Below are 19,975 nucleotides of genomic sequence, written 5' to 3'. Positions count from 1 at the left end.
TCCAGTCTCTTAGGTCAAATGACTTCTTCATTTTATTGAGGAGGGAATTAAGGCCCAGAAAAGGGAAATGTCTTGTCCATAGTCCTACAATGAAGTGGTGGCAGAGTCCAGGAGAAGCCCTGGGGCCCCAGATCCCAGGACCCTCATAGAGTGAGCAATTGCATATCCAAGCAGGCAAAAAGAGCTTGGAGAGGGATGTGGACATTTCTAGGAACCCTTGGGACCACTCACCTTGCAGTAGATGCCACAGCCTGCAGGCCCAGGTGACACTGTCTACCCCAGACATGTACCTTGATATTTGGCCCTAGGCCTCATAATGTCATTGCAACAGGCTCCTGGGCCCCCCGTGGGCCAAATGACTCAAGGACACTGTTAAAGGTTGAATTGCATGGTCCCCAAATTCATATGTTGAAGCCCTAAACTTCCCCTCCACCCCTAGTAGTTCAGAATCTTACTGTATTTGGATATAAGGCCTTTAAAGAGGTAATTCAGTTAAAAGGAGGCCCTTAGGGTGGGCCCTAATCCAATGGGACTGGTGTCCTTCTAAGAAGAGAAAATTTGGACACCCAGAGAGACACCAGGGCTAGGTGCACAGAAGAAAATCCATGTGAGGACAGAAGGAGAAAGTGGCCATCTGCAAGCCAAGGAAAGAGGCCTCAGAAGAAACCAAATCTACCAAGACCTTGAACTTGGGCTTCTAGCCTCCAGAACTATGAGAAAAGAACCTTCTGGGTTTACATTACCCACTCTGTGGTACTTTGTTATGGCAGCCCCAGGAAACTAACACAGACACCAAGCGCTACTGAGGGCAGTTAAGAGCGGATGACAACTGAAACAAACAGAAAGCAGGAGAAAAAGAAGGGGTGGGGTTGGGGGGAACTGAGGATGAAAATAGGGCAGGGAAGGGGGAGGAGTCTGAACATGGAGGGAGCAGAGATGCTTAAGCCAGAAAAGTTCAGTCAGCATCCAGTTTTCTACAGTAATCAGCCAGGTTGTATAACTATTTAAGAATTTCATTTTCAGCAATGAGATATTTTGTGCATATGGTCACAGAATTAAACAGTTCAGAGAATTTATAATAAACAGCAACTGACCCTCCCCATAACTGTCCCTCCCCTAACCATGTCCTATTCCCCAGAGACCAACCTCTTTTAAACTGTTTCTGCTTTTATCCCTGGCTAACCTTTACTGAGTGCTTGTCATGGGCCAAGCCCTGTGCTAAACCTTTTATGCACATTGTTTCCATGAGTGCTCACCACAACCCCAAGGGGTAGGTATCATCATTATGCCCATTTTACAGATGGGAAAACTAAGGTGTAGCAAAGTGAAGTGATCTGCTTAAGGTCACACAGTTGGTAAGCAACAGAAATGGAATTTCGTCTCAGGATGTTGGGCTCCAGACACCTGAGTGCTCTTAATCATCCATCTCTGGTGGTTCCTGTCAAAGCTTTATTACCTGTGCTCCTTGATATATCAACTCTAGACAGTATCTATTGACTTTTTAGTATGATTGACAAGGGTTTAGCTCACTTAACCCTTCTGTCTCCTGCCTATAAATCTCAGATAGATACACTACAATATCTAGTTCTGTTATGGGTACCTTGGGGGCTTTAAATAATACTCATTAGCCTCAATCCCTAGTTTCTCCTCTACAAACATTTGTTGATGGGTTGTGTGGGGTCACCTGTGAGTTGGGTGAGGGAAAGGCCATCTCAAATTTTCTTCTTACCCATTCCCATCCACCGTAGCCCCCAGCAGGTGCTTGATAAATATCTGTGCAACAGAATCAATGCAGAGAAACTTAGCACCAAAGGTGGGAGATGACCAGGAAGTCTCAGCCAGGGGGAGGGCATGATAATTGCGGCCTGCAATGTCAACCTGACTTCTTGGGAGACACAGCCTCCGGCTGAGGAGGGAACAAGGAGCTATAAAATGGAAATTGCAGGAGAATCGTTTCAGAGCAGCTGTCAGAAAGCACTTCCCCTAGTGGAGACAGCAATGATCTCGTTGCAAGGTTGTTTCACACCTGGGCCTGTCCTGCTGATTTGCAGGGAGGCCACCAGGGCATGCCACACAGGCCTCTGGCCATCTGCCCCTTGTGGGAAACATGGGGTTTTCTGCAAGCCCCAGTTCCACAGTGGGCTTTCTGAAAAGGACGTCAGGGGCTACATCCTAAGGAGGTGTCTTTCATAGACTGGAGAATCTGGGCCTGCGTACCTGTGAAGAGCCCCATAGGTGAGCATAAAGGCCACCTGCCATAGGGTCCTTGATGCTGTCTTTCTGCCTGTAGCACCCTCTTCCCTTTTAGCCTAGCTGATTCTTACTTATCTTTTGCACGTTGGGACAGGGGACACCACCTTAGGGAAGACTTCCAGACCCCTCAAGCTGGGTCACATTCCCCTATTACATATGCTGTAAGTATTTTCTCATCATAGCACTTAGCACTGTTATAATGCTGCATTCACTAGACTCATTACTGGTGTAAAGTCGGCCTCACCCACTAGATGGGGACCATCTCTGCTCACTACTGTTTCCCCAGTACATACGTAGCACAGCACCCAGCATATGGTAGGTACTCAGCAAGCATTTCTTAAATGTATGGAAGAGTGAATGACCGAGTCTTCATTCAACCCCTTAAATCAAATGGTTCATTTATGGGAGGTTTAGCCTGCTCAACCCAGCATCTCTTTTGCACCTGGAAAGAAGAGGATGAAACTTTCAGACCCTGACTGCCCTAGTCCAGTCTCATGATTTGCCTTCTGAAAATGCAGTGACTCTCCAGTGACTCACGCTGACTCCTGGGGGACAGCTACCCCCACCTTCCTCTCCATTGCTCCTGCCCTCCCCTGTCATTCTGTCACCAAGCCGGGTCTCTTCACTTTCTACCTCAGTGATTCTCAGCCCTGGCGGTGGCTGACTGACCGGGGAACCTCATTAATCATACAGAGGCCTGAGCTTCTGATTCAGGGATGGCAGTCTCCTCACTGGTCTCTCGGGGCTCAAGGCTTGGGGTCCCCAATCCATCCATCACAAAGCAGCCTGCCACAGAGACCTTTCTAGAATGAAAGCCTAATCATGTGACTCTTCTGCCTGAAACTTCCCATTGCCTCCTACTGCCTTCGGGACAAGCCCCGACTCTCAGAGATTCTCCCAAGACCCTGCTGACTTTGCCAGACTCACCTCCTTCTTGGTCCTTGCCACGTCACACTCTGCTCTGACTTGGGGGCCATCCCAAGGGCCTGAACGGGCTGGGACATGTTCTTCCCTTCCCCTAAGTCTCTGCACAACTGCTGTCCTGCCCAGTGGTAGAGAAAAATCTATTCTGACACTTGTTAAACTGGTAACAAAGACTATACCCAGGACTGTTGCAACAGAGCTCAACTCAAGATACAACAGTCGGCTGGGAATTTATAGACAATGAACAGAGTGAAGGAGTCAACAGATGGAAAATTACTAAGAGGAGGCATCAAGGGTAGGGAGATTCTTGCTACACTGGCTCAACAGTATTCTCACTAAGTCAGGCCAAGGGCTGTGACATCAAGGATGAGGGATGAGGGATGAGGAATTCGACAAGATCTCAAGGGTGAGGGGATGACTTAGCAGGATTCTTTACTAAGACTGGGCTTGGTAGACCAGAGACAGGATCAAGGTCACAGCCTAGTGGAGAAGAGGGCTCAGAGGAGCCTGACAAAAGTTTGGACAAGGAGAGAGCCTTCGTCACCAGCAACACTTTACTGTGTTCGGCTCTGCATCAGACAACGCCTGCTTCTCCAAGCTTCTGTGGGGGCAGAGCTGCCTCTGGGAAGGCTTAGCTGATGCCTCTCCACCACACAGCGCCCTCTGCCTGTCCTGTGTCAGCATTTAGAGTATCCTCATGTGGTGATCTGCTTACTTGCCTGCTCCTGAGTTAGACTGTGAGCAACTTGAAGGCAGAGACTACATTTTGAATCCCCAGTGCCTAACACGGTGCTTGACTCTCAACAGATATTTGCTGAATGAACGCACACTGTTGAACACAACTCTCACGGATCACCACTCTGCTCTGAAACAATGACTCGGTTTCGCCTGCATCAGTGGTTCTCAGCCTTCAGTGAGCCTCAGACTCATCAGGAAAGCTTGTTAAGCACAGAGTGCTGGGTCCCCCTCCAGAGTTTCCAGTTCAGGACTGGGGCCTGGGAATCTGCGTGTCTAACAACAGGTCAGGTCTGAACCTGCTGCTGCTGGTTCAGATGGCACTTTGATAATCACTGACCTATACGGTTGCAGCTGATATCACCCCTGAGTGGGATGCATCAGACTATTTTTAAAATCCAAAGATAATAAGATTTAATAAGGAAACTTCAGGTGAAGTGTGAAGCAGATATGACCTCATGATCTAGGTGACCTTCCCTGCCTAAAGTAAAAGATTCTCTCCCTCTCTCTCTCTCTCTTGTTTGTGGGCTGGAGCAGTAGCTCAAGACTTCACTTCCTTGCCCCATGCTTCATTTGTGGTGGGAGGAGCTGCCTCCCAGCCCCCTCTGCCAGGCCTGGTGCCAGGCTGAGAGCAGGGACCGCAATGCCCAGGCGGCTGACTGGCATACTAATGCAGCGTACCTCTCCCATGTCAGCCCCCATGATCAGCTATGGTACAAATGGATTCAGTGGGCAGAGACAGCCAGAGAGGGGCCATGACCAGAGCAGGCTGCCCAGAATGACTCTACCCAGCCCAAGGGACCAAGGTGCAGCTGTTTGCAGGGCACATGGACAGAGCTGGTAAGTGAGGGCTGTGGTGTTTACATGCATGTGAGGCCTCTGGGGGGTGGGGCAGAGTCAAGTGTGGAAGGGGAAGGGGGCCATGCAAGGAGCCAGGGCTGGGGGCTAGCTCTCCCCACATTGCCAAGTTCCAGGGAAGAGCTCCTCCAAATGCTAAATTTGAACTTGGCCTTCTAGGCCACGATGAAAGAATATTTGTCAAGATAGGAAGATAGAACTTTTCTTTTTAACAGTTATCTTTATTTCTAACTTCTAACTATTCAGACATGTGCTATGTGGGCCTCCACCTATACCCTTGCTCACACCCAGCACATCTGTGGTGGGCCTGACTACAGGAGTGACCAGGTGAGGTGAGCAGCCTATAGAAGCAAGACTGCTCCCTGAGGGTCTGTGAGGTTCCCCGGGGCCAGAATCATCACCTGGAAGCCCCACCACCACGTAGCCCTGCCTTCCCAGGGACTGGCCCGTACTCCTCAAAAGCACCTGGAGAGATGTCTCTCCTACGAGGTGAGGGTGAAAACAGGTTCCATAGTCAAACGACAGCAACTTTGCTCCCTGAGATCAAGAAAGAGGCTTGGACCCGGGAGGTTTAGATCTGGAGTTCCCATCAAGTTGTCAGACCATGGTCAGGGATGCAAAGTCAGACAAACCTCGGTGCTGCCACTCTCCAGATGTATTTCTTTGGGCATGTCAACAATCTCACTTTCCTCGCTTGTTAAATGGAGGTAATTGTAGTGCCTGCACACAGAGGGATTATGCCAAAGCCTCTAGTACAGGTGGGTACTTAGGAAGTGTTAGCTAGCTGTTATTTGTGATTTCCTGGGTGGGTTCATCCCTATTTGATGTGGCTTCCTCCCCAATCAGCCCCACACTTGGCAGAGTTTGACAGGTTGGAGAATTTTGTCCTCCGAGTTCCTGGCTTTCCCTTTGGACATTCTTTGCACGCGGGCACCCTTCCAATTCATTTCAGGGGCCCGCAACTCTCACAGATCAGGCTTTCTTATCAATGCATATTCCTAGGTCCCTGGCTTGGAGATTCTGACTCACTAGGTCAGGGCTGGGCCCGGGAATCTGCATTTTAATGAGCTCCCTAGATGATTTTTGACCCAAGAGGTGACTCTTGGAAAAACACTGTAGTTGGGAGAGTGGACTGAAAGGCTGAACCAAGAGCAGCTGCTGGAAAGCAGATTCCCATTCAATCTGAAGCACTTTTCTAAGAGTCAGAGCTGCCCAAGAATGGAATAAGCTGCCCTAAGAAGTAGTGAGCACCCTGGCAAGGAAGGTGTGCAAGAAAATGCCAGATAAAATACCTGACAGAGATGGGCAGGGGCTGACACCTTAGCTCAGGAGTTGGAGTTAATCTGAGATTCTGTCTTCTTTTACAATCTTGTTTTTGGTCTCAGGAAATGCTCCGTCAGTTCTTCACACTGTGTCACCATGCTCTCCTTCCCAGGGCTATCTGGGGTCGAGTCTTATGCTTCAGTATGGAAGGAATGTGTTTGTGTCCTAGGACAAGACACTGGGGAGGAAGATCATCCCGGGCTGTCCCACTCAACTGCGCCAACAGAGGGAACCCTCATCTCGACCCCTGGGAAGGAGGAGCCCTGTCTCCCGCCTCCTGTACCCCCTGACCTCCCATCTCCCCTCCTTCTCCATCCTCACACAGGATTTAGAAAAGGAACTGAAAGCCAAGGAAGATGTGGAGTCAGCTTGAGACTGTGCTCCAGAGACGACTTGGAGCCACCGCGCCCTGCAGTAACTGTGCCTAACGCCGCGTGTAATCACCGCCATGTGTCTCTGTCAAGAACGCGTGTGCGCTTCAGTGCGGCCCCTGGAAACTCCCCCATCAGGACCCTCTGAGCCAAAAACAAATGGACAAGTTAGGACAGTGATAAATTCTGCTGTCCTTCTGTTGTCAGACACCCCCTGCAGCAAACCATTTTGGCAGGAGGCAAGGGCAGAGGGCCACCAGGCGGTCAAGTAGTAGGCGGCTGGGGGTGTGGTTGCTCCCCAAGTACATTCTCTCAAAGTGGGGCCTGGCTAATCCTTTGTTTGAGCAGATGGGCTGACATGCCAGTGGTTAAGAAACTGAGAGTGGTTGGGAGAGTAGGAGAGCCATAGGTTTCTTTATCTGCTCATCTGGCCACCAATCCACACCCCAACTTTGTCTGGCCCTGGGTTTGCTCCCCATATATCTGAACCTGGCTAAGTGTCTTCTCACCTGTGTTCTAGAAGCCAGAAAGTGTCCTCCCATTTAAGCTCTGCTGGTATCCTTGGAGACACGATACCCCTGAGCCAAAAGTGAGAATTTCCTTCTGGGACAGGACCCCCCTACCCCCATTCAAGGGCACTGAATTGGTCTCTTCAGGCCCTGCCATCTTTACACCTTGAAAAATAGTTTAAGGAATGGTGGCCACATATTGGGCACCTACTATGTGCCACACACAGTGTGGAGACTGCCACATGCATGACCTTGACTGTTCCTAAATGTAAAACTATTAGCTCCATGTTGCAGATAACAAAAGGCATGGGACAGTGATGTGACTTGCCCAGGTCTGTGTGACTTTAAAATCCACAACTGTCTGGGTTGGCAGAGAGAATAACAGTGAATAAGCCTGTGGACTCTGGATCAGACCCCCCCCCCGGGTATGAATCAAGGCTCTGGCTCCTACTAGCTATCAGGATGTTTACTTTCACCTCTCTAGGACTTAATTTCTTTCTCTGTAAAATGGGGATATAATAATAATGCCTAATTATTTGTATTTGTGGTGGGCAGAATAATGGCGGTGCCCCGAAGATGTCCACGTCGTAATCCCTAGAACCTCTGACTATGTTGTTTTACGTGACAAAAGGGATTTTGCAGATGTGATTAAGGATCCTGACATGGGGGGACTATCCTGGATTATCTAGATGGGTTCTATATAATGACAAGGGTTCTTCCAGGTGGAAGGCAGGGCTGTCAGTATCAGAGAGAGAGAGAGAGAGATTTGAAGATGCTGTGCTGGTGGCTCTGACAATGGAGGAAGGCACCATGAGCCAAGGAATGCAGGAAGCCGTTACAAGCTAGAAAAGACAAGGAAACAGATTCTCTTCTAGAGCCTCCAGAAGGAATACAGCCCTGCTAACACTTTGGTTTTAGCCCAGTAAAACCCATCTCAGAGTTCTGATATTCAGAACTGTATTATGTGTTTTAAACCACCAAGTCTGTGGCAGTGTGTTACTGCAGCAACAGGAAACTAATAAAGTATCACTGAGTTAAAAACATTAGTAAAACACCAGACACATTGGGTTGGTTTTACAAAAGTTCACTGTAAATGCTGCCTCCTGGTTTTACTGTGAGCTTCTTAGTATCTTTCACATCATTGTATTCCAAACATAATTTTTGTAACACTTATAGGTGTTTTCAATATTTAGTGGATGAATGATAATTTCATTTACTAAAAAGGGGAGGGCAATTCCTGGAAATGGTGGGAAAGACTAGCATTTGGAGTATAAAAGATAACTATGATGGCAACTGAAGTGACCCAAATTTCACTCTAGTTAAGGCATTGATGGCTCTGGTTCAGATCCTGATGGTTCTCTGCAGAGTGATGCATTAAATAATTAGCAGCCTTTACCAAGGATTTTACTAGGTGTACCTTGATACATGAATACCTTGATACCTTGAAGCATGCAGCTCCAGACTCACCTTCTATAGGAAGTCTTCCATCCTCACTCTACTACACTGTGATTGGTGTTCATTGGAACTCTTGGTTACAGGTGGTAGGAATCCAAATCAAACGTATCTGAGAAATAAACAAACAAACAAAAGTGGTAACCAAAAATTTTAAAACCAAACATGACCTGAATTTATTGGCTAGCATAACTGAAAATCTCTAGAAGTTGTCTAACTTCAGGTAATGCTGGATCCAGGTGTTTTAACGATGTCAATAGGATTTGTTCTCACTACATCCTCAGCTTTGCTTTCCTTTGTGTTGACTTCATTTTCAGGCAGGCTCTGCCCCTGTGGTACACCCCAGAAAATTCAGGCTTGCGTGTAACCAGCTTAGCAACTTCCGGTGAAACAGCATCTCTTTCTCAACACTTCTGGCAGAAGTCTTGGGATGGATTCTGATTGCTCCATCTTGAATCAGATGCCCATTCCTGAACCAATACTGTAGCTATGGAACTGGAACACCCCATGATTATCCTGAGTTCATGTGCTAACCATGAAGATGAGACAATCTCACTGGAGCCACATAGACTGAGAATAAGGGAGGAGTGGTACCCAAAGGAAATGGAGAAACTGTTTTCAGAGAATAGGAGTTGACGCTAGGCAGGCCCAAACCATAGAATTTTCTCTTCCAAGATCACGTAGAGAATAGGAGGCAGAAATAGGACTAAAATCCAGCCTCTTGAATCACAAAGAAATCTTGTTCTTAAGTCAAAAAGGCTGTAGCATGAGGGCTAGGTCTGCAAGTAAAACTCTCAAGCCTTGTGGGATTTCCCAGAAAAATAATGAGGAGTATGGAGGTGGAGAGCTGGCAGAAAGAGACATTTCCTGTTCTTATGAGAAACTCACTCAGAATTGGAAGGCCACCAAGTCTAACATCTCCATTCTCCTTACAACATCCTCTCCAGGTGGCTGGACAGCCTCTCCCTGTTTGCCCCCAGGAACAGGAAACATAATCCTTCTTTAGGCAGTCATTTTTTGATACTTCTGACCATTAAAAATAAATATCCCTATTTTGAGTTCAACCTGTCTTCCTGTAGCTCACACCTCCTTGTCCTGGGAGTCCCAGAGAACACGTCAAACTCCTTTGGAATGGCCCAGAATAAAAGAGCATAAAGATTGGGGATCAGAAGAACATGATTCTGATGCAGTCCTCTATGAGGAGAGCAAGGAAAATGTGATCAGACAAAAGACTGAAGGTCACAGACCGTCATCATCACCTGTCAGGCACTTACTACAGGCACTAAAGGTATTATCTGATTTTATTCTTATAATGAGAATTTGAGATGAATACTATTATTATTCCCATTATACGGACGAGAAAGCTGGTGCTACTAGAGCTTGAGTCATGTCCTGGGTCACACAGCTAATTGAAGTAGTAGAGTCAGAATGTGGATTCCAGTCCTGACTCTGCCACTTAAATTACTGTGATTCTCACGTGTGTGTCCCCATCCAACACATCACCCACGAGAAAGATGTGACAGCGGGCTTTAACTGACTCAGCCTAAAGGCTCTGGGGTTGGTGGGTATATTTGGTTTTTCCCTCTTTCAGAGGGTTGCTGAGCAGTTCTTGGCTTCATTAACCTCTTTGTGGGATAGAGAGAGCTGCTGATTGTGCCAGAATCAGCCAAGAGCAGCCCCACAGCCAAAGGCCCCCTCACAGCCCAATGTCCCGTGGAAGATGTTTTCCTAAACAAATCTTTCCCTCTTCCCTGGTCCAGAGATGAAATAACCTACAGGCAGCACTCCAGACAGACAGAAAAATGAAGGAGAAGGCAATGCATATTATAAGAGCATAAAAAGGATGAAGCTCTGTTTATTCAGATTGGGAACAGATTCCAGGAACAATACATCTGCCCTAGTGTAATTATCCTGAAAGTGGTCGGCATTTTACTCAGCTCCAAAACTCATAAAGAGGCTTCAAGGAGACGGATGCTCTGGGGACTGTTTTATCAAAAGGGACTTAAGAGGTAAGGTTTCTAGATCAAACTCAGCTCTTAATTGAATCAGCAAAAACCTGGGGAAAAAAAAAGTAAAAAGGGAGTTTTATGAAACAGCAGGACACATTTTGGATACGCAGATTAAAAACCAAGGGTAGAAACTGACCCAGATACCTGCAGAATATCTCCGCACTGCTGGCTGGTATTAGTGAGAGTAGAAAGAAATGAAGTTGTTGGAATCCTAAACCCCTAGCTTGGAAGAAACACGGAGCTTTCATCTGTTCTTTTTTATTCAATTCATTTAAATTTAATTCAACTTTTTTTTTCCCATCAAATGATGATTAAGAACCTACTATGCACCAGGCACTGTGTTAAGTACTGGGGATGCAATGGAGAAGATAACATGGCCCTTCCTTCAAGGAGCTATACCATCCCTGAGTGCATCGCAGGGTCCGAGGCTCAAGTCCCTACCTACCCATGTTAGCAGGAAGTGTCTGTTCCCCAATCCCCATACTCCTCTTAACTTTTCTGAGAAATCCTATGAGGCTTAATAGCTTAGTAACAGAGTCAACCTTCACGTTCCAGCCTGTATGACCTTAGAACTGATTAGTATGGGATTCAAGAGGCTGGATTCCAGTCTTTTTCTCTGCCTCCTACTCTCTGTGTGATCTTGGGAAAGAAAATTCTATTCCTACGTGGAAGGAAACTGAGCCTCAGGGAAGACTTTCCTCCTGTTGCTCCCCAACCTCCTTGTTATGTTTAAATCTTGATCCTTCCACTCACAAGCTGTGTGCCCATGAGCAAGTTGTTTAACTCCTTTTTCTCAGTTCTATCGTATGTAAAATAGGACTATGAAAGTTTTTGTTAAGATAAATGTATGTGAAATGTTTACAATAGTGGTAGTTATATAATAAACACACGCTAGACATGAACTATATTAGAACACTGTGGACCATTTTCTCAGAGTACTGATCACCATTTATTATAAATTATTTATATGTTTAAGTGGCTATTTGGTTTCTATCTGTCTCTCCCATTAGACTGTAAATGCCATAAGGGCTGTTTTACCTACTGCTATATTCCCAATGTCCACCTCGGTGACTGGCATATAATAGGAGCTCAATAAATATTTGTTTAATGGGTTAATGAATGAATGCATTTTTCCCTCAATCCATCTCAGATTGCAGAGGAAAAAAGAATCTGAAGGACTGCCAGAGCATCTGCTCCCTGAGGTTTTCTCAAACAAGCTCCAACAGCTGTTTGTGCTAGAAGCCACCATAAAAAGCATTCTTAAAAGCGAGAGGGAGAGAACAGCAATAACGGAGAGATCTATGGCCCAGCTGGGATCCTCGATCTATGGCTGCAGCTAGACTCAGGGGAGGGAAGGGGGAAGGGCAGGAACGCAGAGGCCGGGGCTGAAGAAAGGAAGACAGAGGCATAATTTTGAATCAGAGACGGAGCAAGATGCTCAGCAAGGCAGAGACAGTCATCCAGAAAGGCCCTCTGTTGTTGTCACTGACAAAGATAGAGTGGGAGAAGGTAAGGAGGAAACACAAGTGTTTGAACTGGCAGCTAATTCCCCAAATCCTTGAGGGTTTTTGAGAGATAGAGAGTAATGCAGGCTTCAGCCTTGGCTGGTTGATTTACAACCAGTGAGAGTTGAGACACACTGGAGCGGAGCACGTGAGGTGGCTGTGTGGCCTGGAACTTCTTGAAGCCATGCCTGGGACTTCCCGGGAGAACAGGATGGTGAGCAGACCAAAGGATGGAGGAGCTGCCTGCTCCAGTGGGACGTGAACAGTTCTCAGAGGCAGGGAAATCACACTGGAGGACTGAGAGTGCCTCTGTAATTACCCTCACACCTAACTGGGAGCTATGTATGTTTTGACTCAAAAGATTCTTCCTTCCTTCCTCCCTCCCTCCCTCCCTCCCTCCCTCACTCCATTCCTCCCTCTCTTCCTTCCTTCTCTTCTTTCTTTCTGATTTATTGAGCATTCAGAATGTACAAGGCCAACAGGGATGCACAGATTAAATAAGACATGATTCTTAACTCTATAAGAGCTCTCAGTGATATAGCATAAAGAAAAGAAAAGCAGGGAGCAGAATGAAAGTTACAGTATAAGATCATTTATATAAGCTCCATTTTTAATTTTTTATTTGTTCATGATACATGTAATTAACACATACTTACAGATATAAATATTAAATGAATTTGGCAGAAATAATCCAACTTTCTGACTGAGTTGCTAGGGGATAAGGTGGGAAGGAAATGAAATCAGGGATGGAGAGCCAAGTAGGGTTTTGTCTTTATATGAGCAATACGTTGCTTATTTTATTTTTAAGAAGTTAGACAAATATTTTTGAATGCTCAGTTTTAGATGGTGGCTACTTAGTTATTTGGTATATGTTGTTCTTTAAAAATTTCCCAGAGTTAGAAAAAAATAAAAGCTCAAGAAATTGAATAATTGATTGTAATTCAGTAGTACAAGCCACTTTTCTATTTTTCTTCTTCCACATTAGTCCCAGAAAATGGAAGTAGCAGGGATGATCAGAGATCAAACAACCACTCTCTTTCAGACCCCCAGTCCATCTATCCTCCAGCCCATATTTTTAAGAACAAAATCTCCAGGATTGACTCAGATAAGCTACTTTACACTAAGTAAGATTAAAATAATACTTGTTCCATGAAATATTTGCATCTTCCAGAGACCTCCAGAAGTTAGCAACATGGGTAGTTCAGGCAGGAAGGGTATGAGAGCTGGGAAGCAAAGTGAACAGAACCCTCTGAGCATCTGTGGATAGGAGGCCCTGACCATTCACGGTCTTTCCCTCCTAAGATACCCTAGTTTGTAGGCAAGTGATACAATGAAAAGAGCACAGACTTTGGAGTCCAACAGAACTGGGATAGGGGCCCCTACACAGCTGTGTGACCAAGGGAAAATAACTCTTTCTGGACTTTAGTTCTCTCATCTGTAAAATGGGGACAATAGTATTTCCCAAAGTTGTTGTGAGGTTTAAATGACCTCATGGAAGTTAAGTGTCCAGCAAGCCCAGCCTGTTTACCCAGAAATCATTAGCTTCTAAGCACATGTTAGTCTGTTCTTTCTTACTCTGATTCCTCAGAGTAACATTTCAAATACGGCTCCAAGAGCCAACTTAATAAATGACCATGGTGGCCAGGACTTCCTCATTCTTAAAAATCTTCCTTCATGGAGAAAGTAGCATTGTAAGTGGCAAAGGTGGTGTAGATGCTGGGCCCAAAACAAGTCTCGGGCCTAGGAGGAGGCAGGAATCCGAGGAACATAGAACAGCAGAGCTGGAAGGCACATTGCTGGTCCTCAGGCACTAGCTCCCTAACTTCGCTGTGCATGACCTGGGAAGGCTGTAAATCTCCCAGATTCTTGAGCCTCCAGTCAGAATGGTTGAGACTGGGACACAGGAATCTCTTTTTCTGAGAAAGCTCTCCCCAAAATGCAATTTAAAACAAGGACCTATCTTTTTAATCCATCCGATGGCAAAAAAAAAGAAAAGAAAAAAAGTTTGATGACATCAAATGTTGGTGAGGCTACAGGGAAACGTGTGCTCCAACCACAGCTGCTGGATGCAGCCACTTTGGAAGGTAATTCAGATTGTTAAAAACCCTACTGTACTGGGATCCATGTCACGGGACTGTGCACAAAGAGGTAGGTCGAAGGATGCTTGTTGTTGGATTGTTTGAAAGTGAAAAGCTGGGAACAAACTAAAGTCCATCAGAGAGATGTGTCTGAAGGAACTATGATATGCCTGTATCTTTCAGGCTAACAAGGATGAGGTCAATCTCCACATACTGATTGAGAGAGAGCTCCAAGAAGTACTGTGTTCAAAAAGCCAAGTTGCAACATAATCATACAATGTGACATTTGTATAAAAACAGTAACAACAAAGAGGTAGATGATACCACATAGATTCAATAGGTGCCATTATGTTTATAAATATACAGGAGAAGGTTTGGGAAGATACCTACTAATCTGATACCTAGAAGGCCTGTGGGAGAGTGGAAAGGATATTTTAGCTTTATATGTGTCTTAATTTTTTTTCATTGTGGAATTCTAACAATTTAATTCTAATACTATTGGAATTAAATAATATTGAAATAGTTAATTCTAATTGTGTTGAATTTTTTCCAGGGCATAGAAAAACATAGAAGACTTCCTAATATTTTTTAATGATGTGGATGTAATACTGACAATAAAACTGGGAAAACATTATAAAAACTACAGTATGTATGTCTTAATTTTTTACCAGGAGAACATAAGTCTTAGTTCAGGCTGCTATAACAAAAATAGCATAGACTGGGCAGCTTATAAACAATAGAAATTTATTTCTCACAGTTCTGGAGGCTCAGAGTGTGCAATCAGGGTACCAGCATGTGTGAGTTCTGATGAGAGCCCTCTTTGGGGTTGCAGACTGCCCATTTCTCATTGTATCTCTACGTGGCAGAATGAGCTAGCTAACTCTCTCATCTCTTCTTTACAAGGACACTAATCCCATTCATGAAGGCTCCACCCCTCATGACCTAACCATGTCTCAAAGATCTCACCTCTAAATACCATCCCATTGGGATTAGAATTCCACCATATAAATTTTGGGGGGACACAAACATTCAGTTCATTGCCATATTTGTTCATTACTGAAGTAAATAGTTTTGAAATGGCTTTATTGAGGCATAATTGTCATACAATAAACTGCTCATAGTTCAAGTACACAATTTGGTAAGTTTCGGCACATGTACACACTTGCAAAACCATCATTATAATCAAAATAATGAACACGTTAGTCACACTCAAAAGTTTCCTCATGTGACAAAATTTTGTTCAACGACACAAAGAGACACCAGGAAGAAAAGACCTCTCCTTTGCTGGGTGTTGTTTCTACCAATGATGCCTGGAATAGTGTCAGCCAACTAGTGACCCGGGGGACAAAGTAGTTCACTTTGGAACAAAACCAAAATGCATGAGGATGGCAGATGGGAAACATGGAAAGAACCTGGGTCCTCGATAATAATGCTGAGCCACTGAATTAACTAGCCCAGAAACTACCCTCCTTTGGAATTTCTCATTATAAAATGGAACAAAATGTTCCGTATTGTTTAAGCCTATTTGAATTGAGTTTTCTGTTACTTATAGCCAAAAAAAAAAAAAAAAAGCATCTGAGAAGATGTCCTTTGAGAAGTAAACGGGGGACTGGTATCCTTGCTTTAGAAAGGAGAAAATCAGAAACAGAGCAAATGTTATGAGGAAGTTGGAGATGACAGGCAGAGGAAAGAACTGCTCAAGGTAGGATGTGACCTGGGGCAGCCAGGAGACATGGCTAGAACATTTAAGTATTCCTCCTGGGTACCCATGACATCACTTGGGAAGATGTGTAGGGACTTTCTGCAGGCAAGCTGGGAGGGAGCTTGGACTGTTGTTATTTAAGCATCAAAGAGAATTGAGACCCCTGACAGTTAAGGAGGTGGAGGCATCTGGGTTACCCTCGAACACCCTGATTCCCAGTTTCGCCTCCTGTAGAAAGCATACAATAGTTTCTTCCATGACTACCTATAGGGTTACTGTGAGAATGGTATGACCTGAGAAAAGGCAGAAAGGGCTGCAAAAACACAACAAAAATGTTCATCTCTATCTTTTGCTTTCTACCTGTCAGAGCAAATCTATTGAACCAAGTCATCTGGGTGTCTCCAAGAAGCAGCTATGTACAATTTATAAGCCTTAGCTATAGGCAAGCCAGAAATTTTTCAGAAAGACAGGTCCATCCTTAGACCCACTGGCAACATGTCAATGAACTTCCCTTCCGTGTTTGGACGTGTGTGTAAGTGTCCAGATGGGTAGAAATGTAATCAGAGAGTACGTGGCTGTGTTGGCAGTATGCATCTGTGTGTTCCGTGTTTGTGTAGGGGGCGGGGGGAGTGCGGGGCATAGCAGAGTGCGGCTGAAGAACAATCAGGGTCAGGCAAACCTGAGTGCGAATCCAAACTGTCACTTCCTAGCTCTGTGACCTTGAAGACATTCTTCAACCTCTCTGAGCCTCAAGTTCTTACCAGTAAAATGGGATCGCTATGAGTTGCAAAAAAGTCAATGAACTTAAAGGCTAAACTTTAAAGTGCTCTGCAGGGTACAAAAAATGTATCTGAAATGTGTATGAATGAACCTGCGTATGTTACGTGCATTTCAGTGTGTGTGTAGGGGGGTGGATATGAATAATGTGTGTGTAGGAGGTGGACTTGTGGGTGTGTATATTTATATCCATGGGTGCTATGTCTGATTGTGTGTCTAGCCAATGTGCGAGAGGGAGGGAGGGAAGGAGGGTGCAATAGTGAGGAATCAGTGAGAAAGAAAAGGCTAGAGGAGGGAAATTAGGAAGGAAGGAGGGAAGTGAGACAGCGAGAGACTAGGTCTTGCTGTTCTTTCCGGAAGCCTCTGCCAGCTCCAGGAACGCAGACTGGAATGGGTTCAGAAACCTCAGGGGCTCTCCCTGGAGCTAGTCCATCTGCTGGCTTCTTTGTCCCAGAATCACCTCTCTGCACTTAGAGACGTTTTCCAGGAGGCTGGGACTGAGAAGGGGTGTGTTCTGAGCAGTGAGGTGCATTTCCTTGGTTCTCTCAGGGGTAAAGGGCTGCTCCACCACGGGGTGCTCTGTGTCATCTGCACCTGACCACCTCCAAAGCCACGCCCACCTCTGCTTGCTACTCACAATTTCCACAGCAGCCTGCCTCTTGCTACCTCTCTTCCTCTGGTCCCTCCCATTCCTTCAGGCCACCCTGCACACAGCCACCCAGCCTTGCATTCATAAGATACAGGGTTCCCCATTGTCCTCTGCCTGGAAGGCTCTGGGCATGATATGTCCCTCTGATTATTCAAGCTGAGCTCAAATATCCCCTCCTCAGGGAGGTCTCCTATGACCTTCTAGCCTACAGCAACTCTACTCTCCTCCCCCAGCTGTCAGTTCAAAATTATATTTTACTTTAAGTTTTGAAAAATAACACACACAGAGCAAAGCACATAGAACACAGATGTACAGCATGGTGGATGGTTATAAGCCAAACACCCATGTAACTGCCAACTCCATTAAGATATAAAGTATTGCCTGTACCCTAGAAAGAGCCTCTCTTCCACCCCTAAATGGTTCCTCCCAGACATACCCCCTTCTCTTTCTTTAAGGTAGCCACTATCTTGACCTTCTGGTAATCTGATAATTGATTATTAAGCTGATTATTGAGCTATTGTCTCCCTGCCTCAAGCCCACCATTCTGCAAACCCACCCCTCCCCTCCCCGACTCCCTTCCTCTTAGAAGCTGCCAAAGGCCGAGGCACTCCAAGAAAACAGCAAGCCTGGAGGAGGGAGCAAGGACTTGCTTCCTATTTGCTTTCTGTACCTGTCAGCTTCACCACAGCAAGGCAGTTTAAATATAAAAGCAGGCAACTGCCTTCCCAGTCTTCATTCCTTTGCTTTTCTAGAGCCTAGACTCTGATCTTGGGGAACCAAGCCTTATTTTATAGGTGACAATATGGGAGACTTGGGGAGTGTTATGTTAGATGTCAACCATAGAGACACATAGTGTGCTTTGTGTGTTGTGTGACATGAAGCAAAGTTGGAGACCTCTTTTTAAAGCCCAGTTTCCTCATCTATAAAACAGGAATGAGCCATTCTCATTGACTGTCGTGAGTCTGAAGTAAGACCGTGTGCCTAAGGGACCAAGTACATCGCACGTGCTCAACGGTCATAAAGCAAGGACTCCTGCTAAAGCTGTTATCATGGTTGCAAGTGGGTCCTGTCCCCGTTGGAGGACTCCTCCAGCAAGCCCAGTCCTGGGAATGAAGGAGCAAGTCACTTGGATCCAGAGCGCAGTGAGCTTAGGGTAGGTGGAGCAACGACCAGCCTGAGGCATAATCAGAGGCAGGTGAGAAAACTGAGACTCAGGAAGAGAGAGACCACACAGCAGAGTGAGGGTGAGGAAAGAGGCCCAGACAGGCCTCCCTGCCCGGGACCTTTGACCACACACTGTCTCCCCAGCACCAGCCAAAATGTTTTCTGAGAAAGTCCTGCTACCCTTCCCCTGGTGACCTGCAACATGCTTTCAGCATCTCCGTGGAGCACTTCCGCTAATTCGCCAGACCTAATTACATTCAATTTACTTGAATTTTATCAGAGTGCCAGTCAGCAGTGTTCTTGATAAGCCGCTCTGAAATCAAGCAGAAGCCAGTGAGGTCTTGCTTGGAGATGCTGTCTCACTCTCTAGGTGATTCCAAGTGACCCTGGAAAGTCTGATAACCCCACAGCGCCATTCCTGAGCCTGCACTGTCCGGTCAAAGCCCCGGGGAGACTGGCCAGAGCAGGAGGACACTGGCAGTAGCCTTAGCATGAAAACTGACATGTTTTCTAACTCTTGCAAGTTTCTGTTACTGTTCAGACCACAAAAAGCAGCAGTAAATGCCCAGAGTTTGCTTTGAGTGATAGGACTGAGCAGTCCTAAAAGCTGGGACTGTGTGTGAGAGTCCAGGTGTGGCTCTAACTGCGGCCAATGTCATCCAAAGGCCAACCCACAGTGGCCAATGGCATCCTCTGTGTCTTTGGAATGATTATGGATCAATAAAGCCATGATTGCTCCCTTGCCTGGAGCACCGTGCTGCATTTATCAGGTAAAGGAAATGGTCTATCAATAACAATAACAATTTACACTCAGCAAACAGTTATTTAACCGCATGTTGATTTCATTAAGGCTGGATCACAGTTATCACCATAATAACAGTGTGTGCTTCCCACTTTCCCATTTAAGAATGAAAGGTTTGAGAGTGCAGCCCTTGTTTGATGCGCTGACATTGAATTTTGAGCTATTAGCTTGTCCCTAGGAGGAAGAAAGGAAAAAGGCTTGGGCAAATGTTGGATTCAAAGCACTTAATGTCATGACTCTGATTAGTTAATCAGTTAATTAATTAGCCAAATATCTGTGAGCATCTACAATCTGCCACACACCATGCTAGATGCCAAGAGTGTAGTAGTTGGACAAGACACACTCAGTGTATACATTATCTGTTGCCACGGAACAGTATTACTACAAACTTAGCAGCTTAAAATTACACACATTTGTGAGCTCAGAGTTTCTGGGAGTCAGGAATCCCAGGTACAGCTTAGCAAGATCATCTATAAGTTTTCAATTAAGGTGTCAACCAGGGCTGGGTTCTCATTTGACTTGGGTAGGGATTCACTTTCAAGTTCATGTAGGTATTAGCAGGGCTCTGGTCCTCACAGGCTAAGACTAAGAGTTGTAGTTCCTAGCTAGTTGCTGGCTGGAGCTTGCCTCAGTTCCTTGCCATGTGGCCCACCCCAACATAGTCCCTTGCTTCATCAAAGCCAGCAAGAGAGGTGGTTTCCTAGCACGACAGACATGACAGTTTTATGTAACTTACTGACAGACTTGACACTCTTACCACCTTTGCCACATCGTATAGGTTAGAAGGAAGTCACAGGTCCTGCCCACACTCAAGATGGTGCGGTGGGGATTACATGTGGGTATGAGTTTAGGAGACAAGGATAA

The 19,975-nt window shown here is 45.7% G+C and overlaps 1 protein-coding gene across 1 annotated transcript in view; it reads right to left on the bottom strand.

Annotated features, from left to right (window-relative positions):
- Positions 1–19,975, bottom strand: part of GALNT10 (polypeptide N-acetylgalactosaminyltransferase 10) — a 260,526-nt gene that overhangs the window by 216,380 nt on the left and 24,171 nt on the right. The window contains exon 2 of the mRNA XM_032477168.1: positions 8,441–8,537. The gene's annotated coding sequence lies outside the window, so the exon portion shown is untranslated. The remainder of the gene's footprint in view (positions 1–8,440; positions 8,538–19,975) is intronic.

This window comes from Camelus ferus, chromosome 3, assembly GCF_009834535.1.
Source record: "Camelus ferus isolate YT-003-E chromosome 3, BCGSAC_Cfer_1.0, whole genome shotgun sequence".
NCBI classification, from domain to species: Eukaryota; Metazoa; Chordata; class Mammalia; order Artiodactyla; family Camelidae; genus Camelus; species Camelus ferus.
The sequence above is the reverse complement of the archived record's forward strand: the minus strand, read 5'-3'. Positions and strand labels throughout refer to the sequence as shown.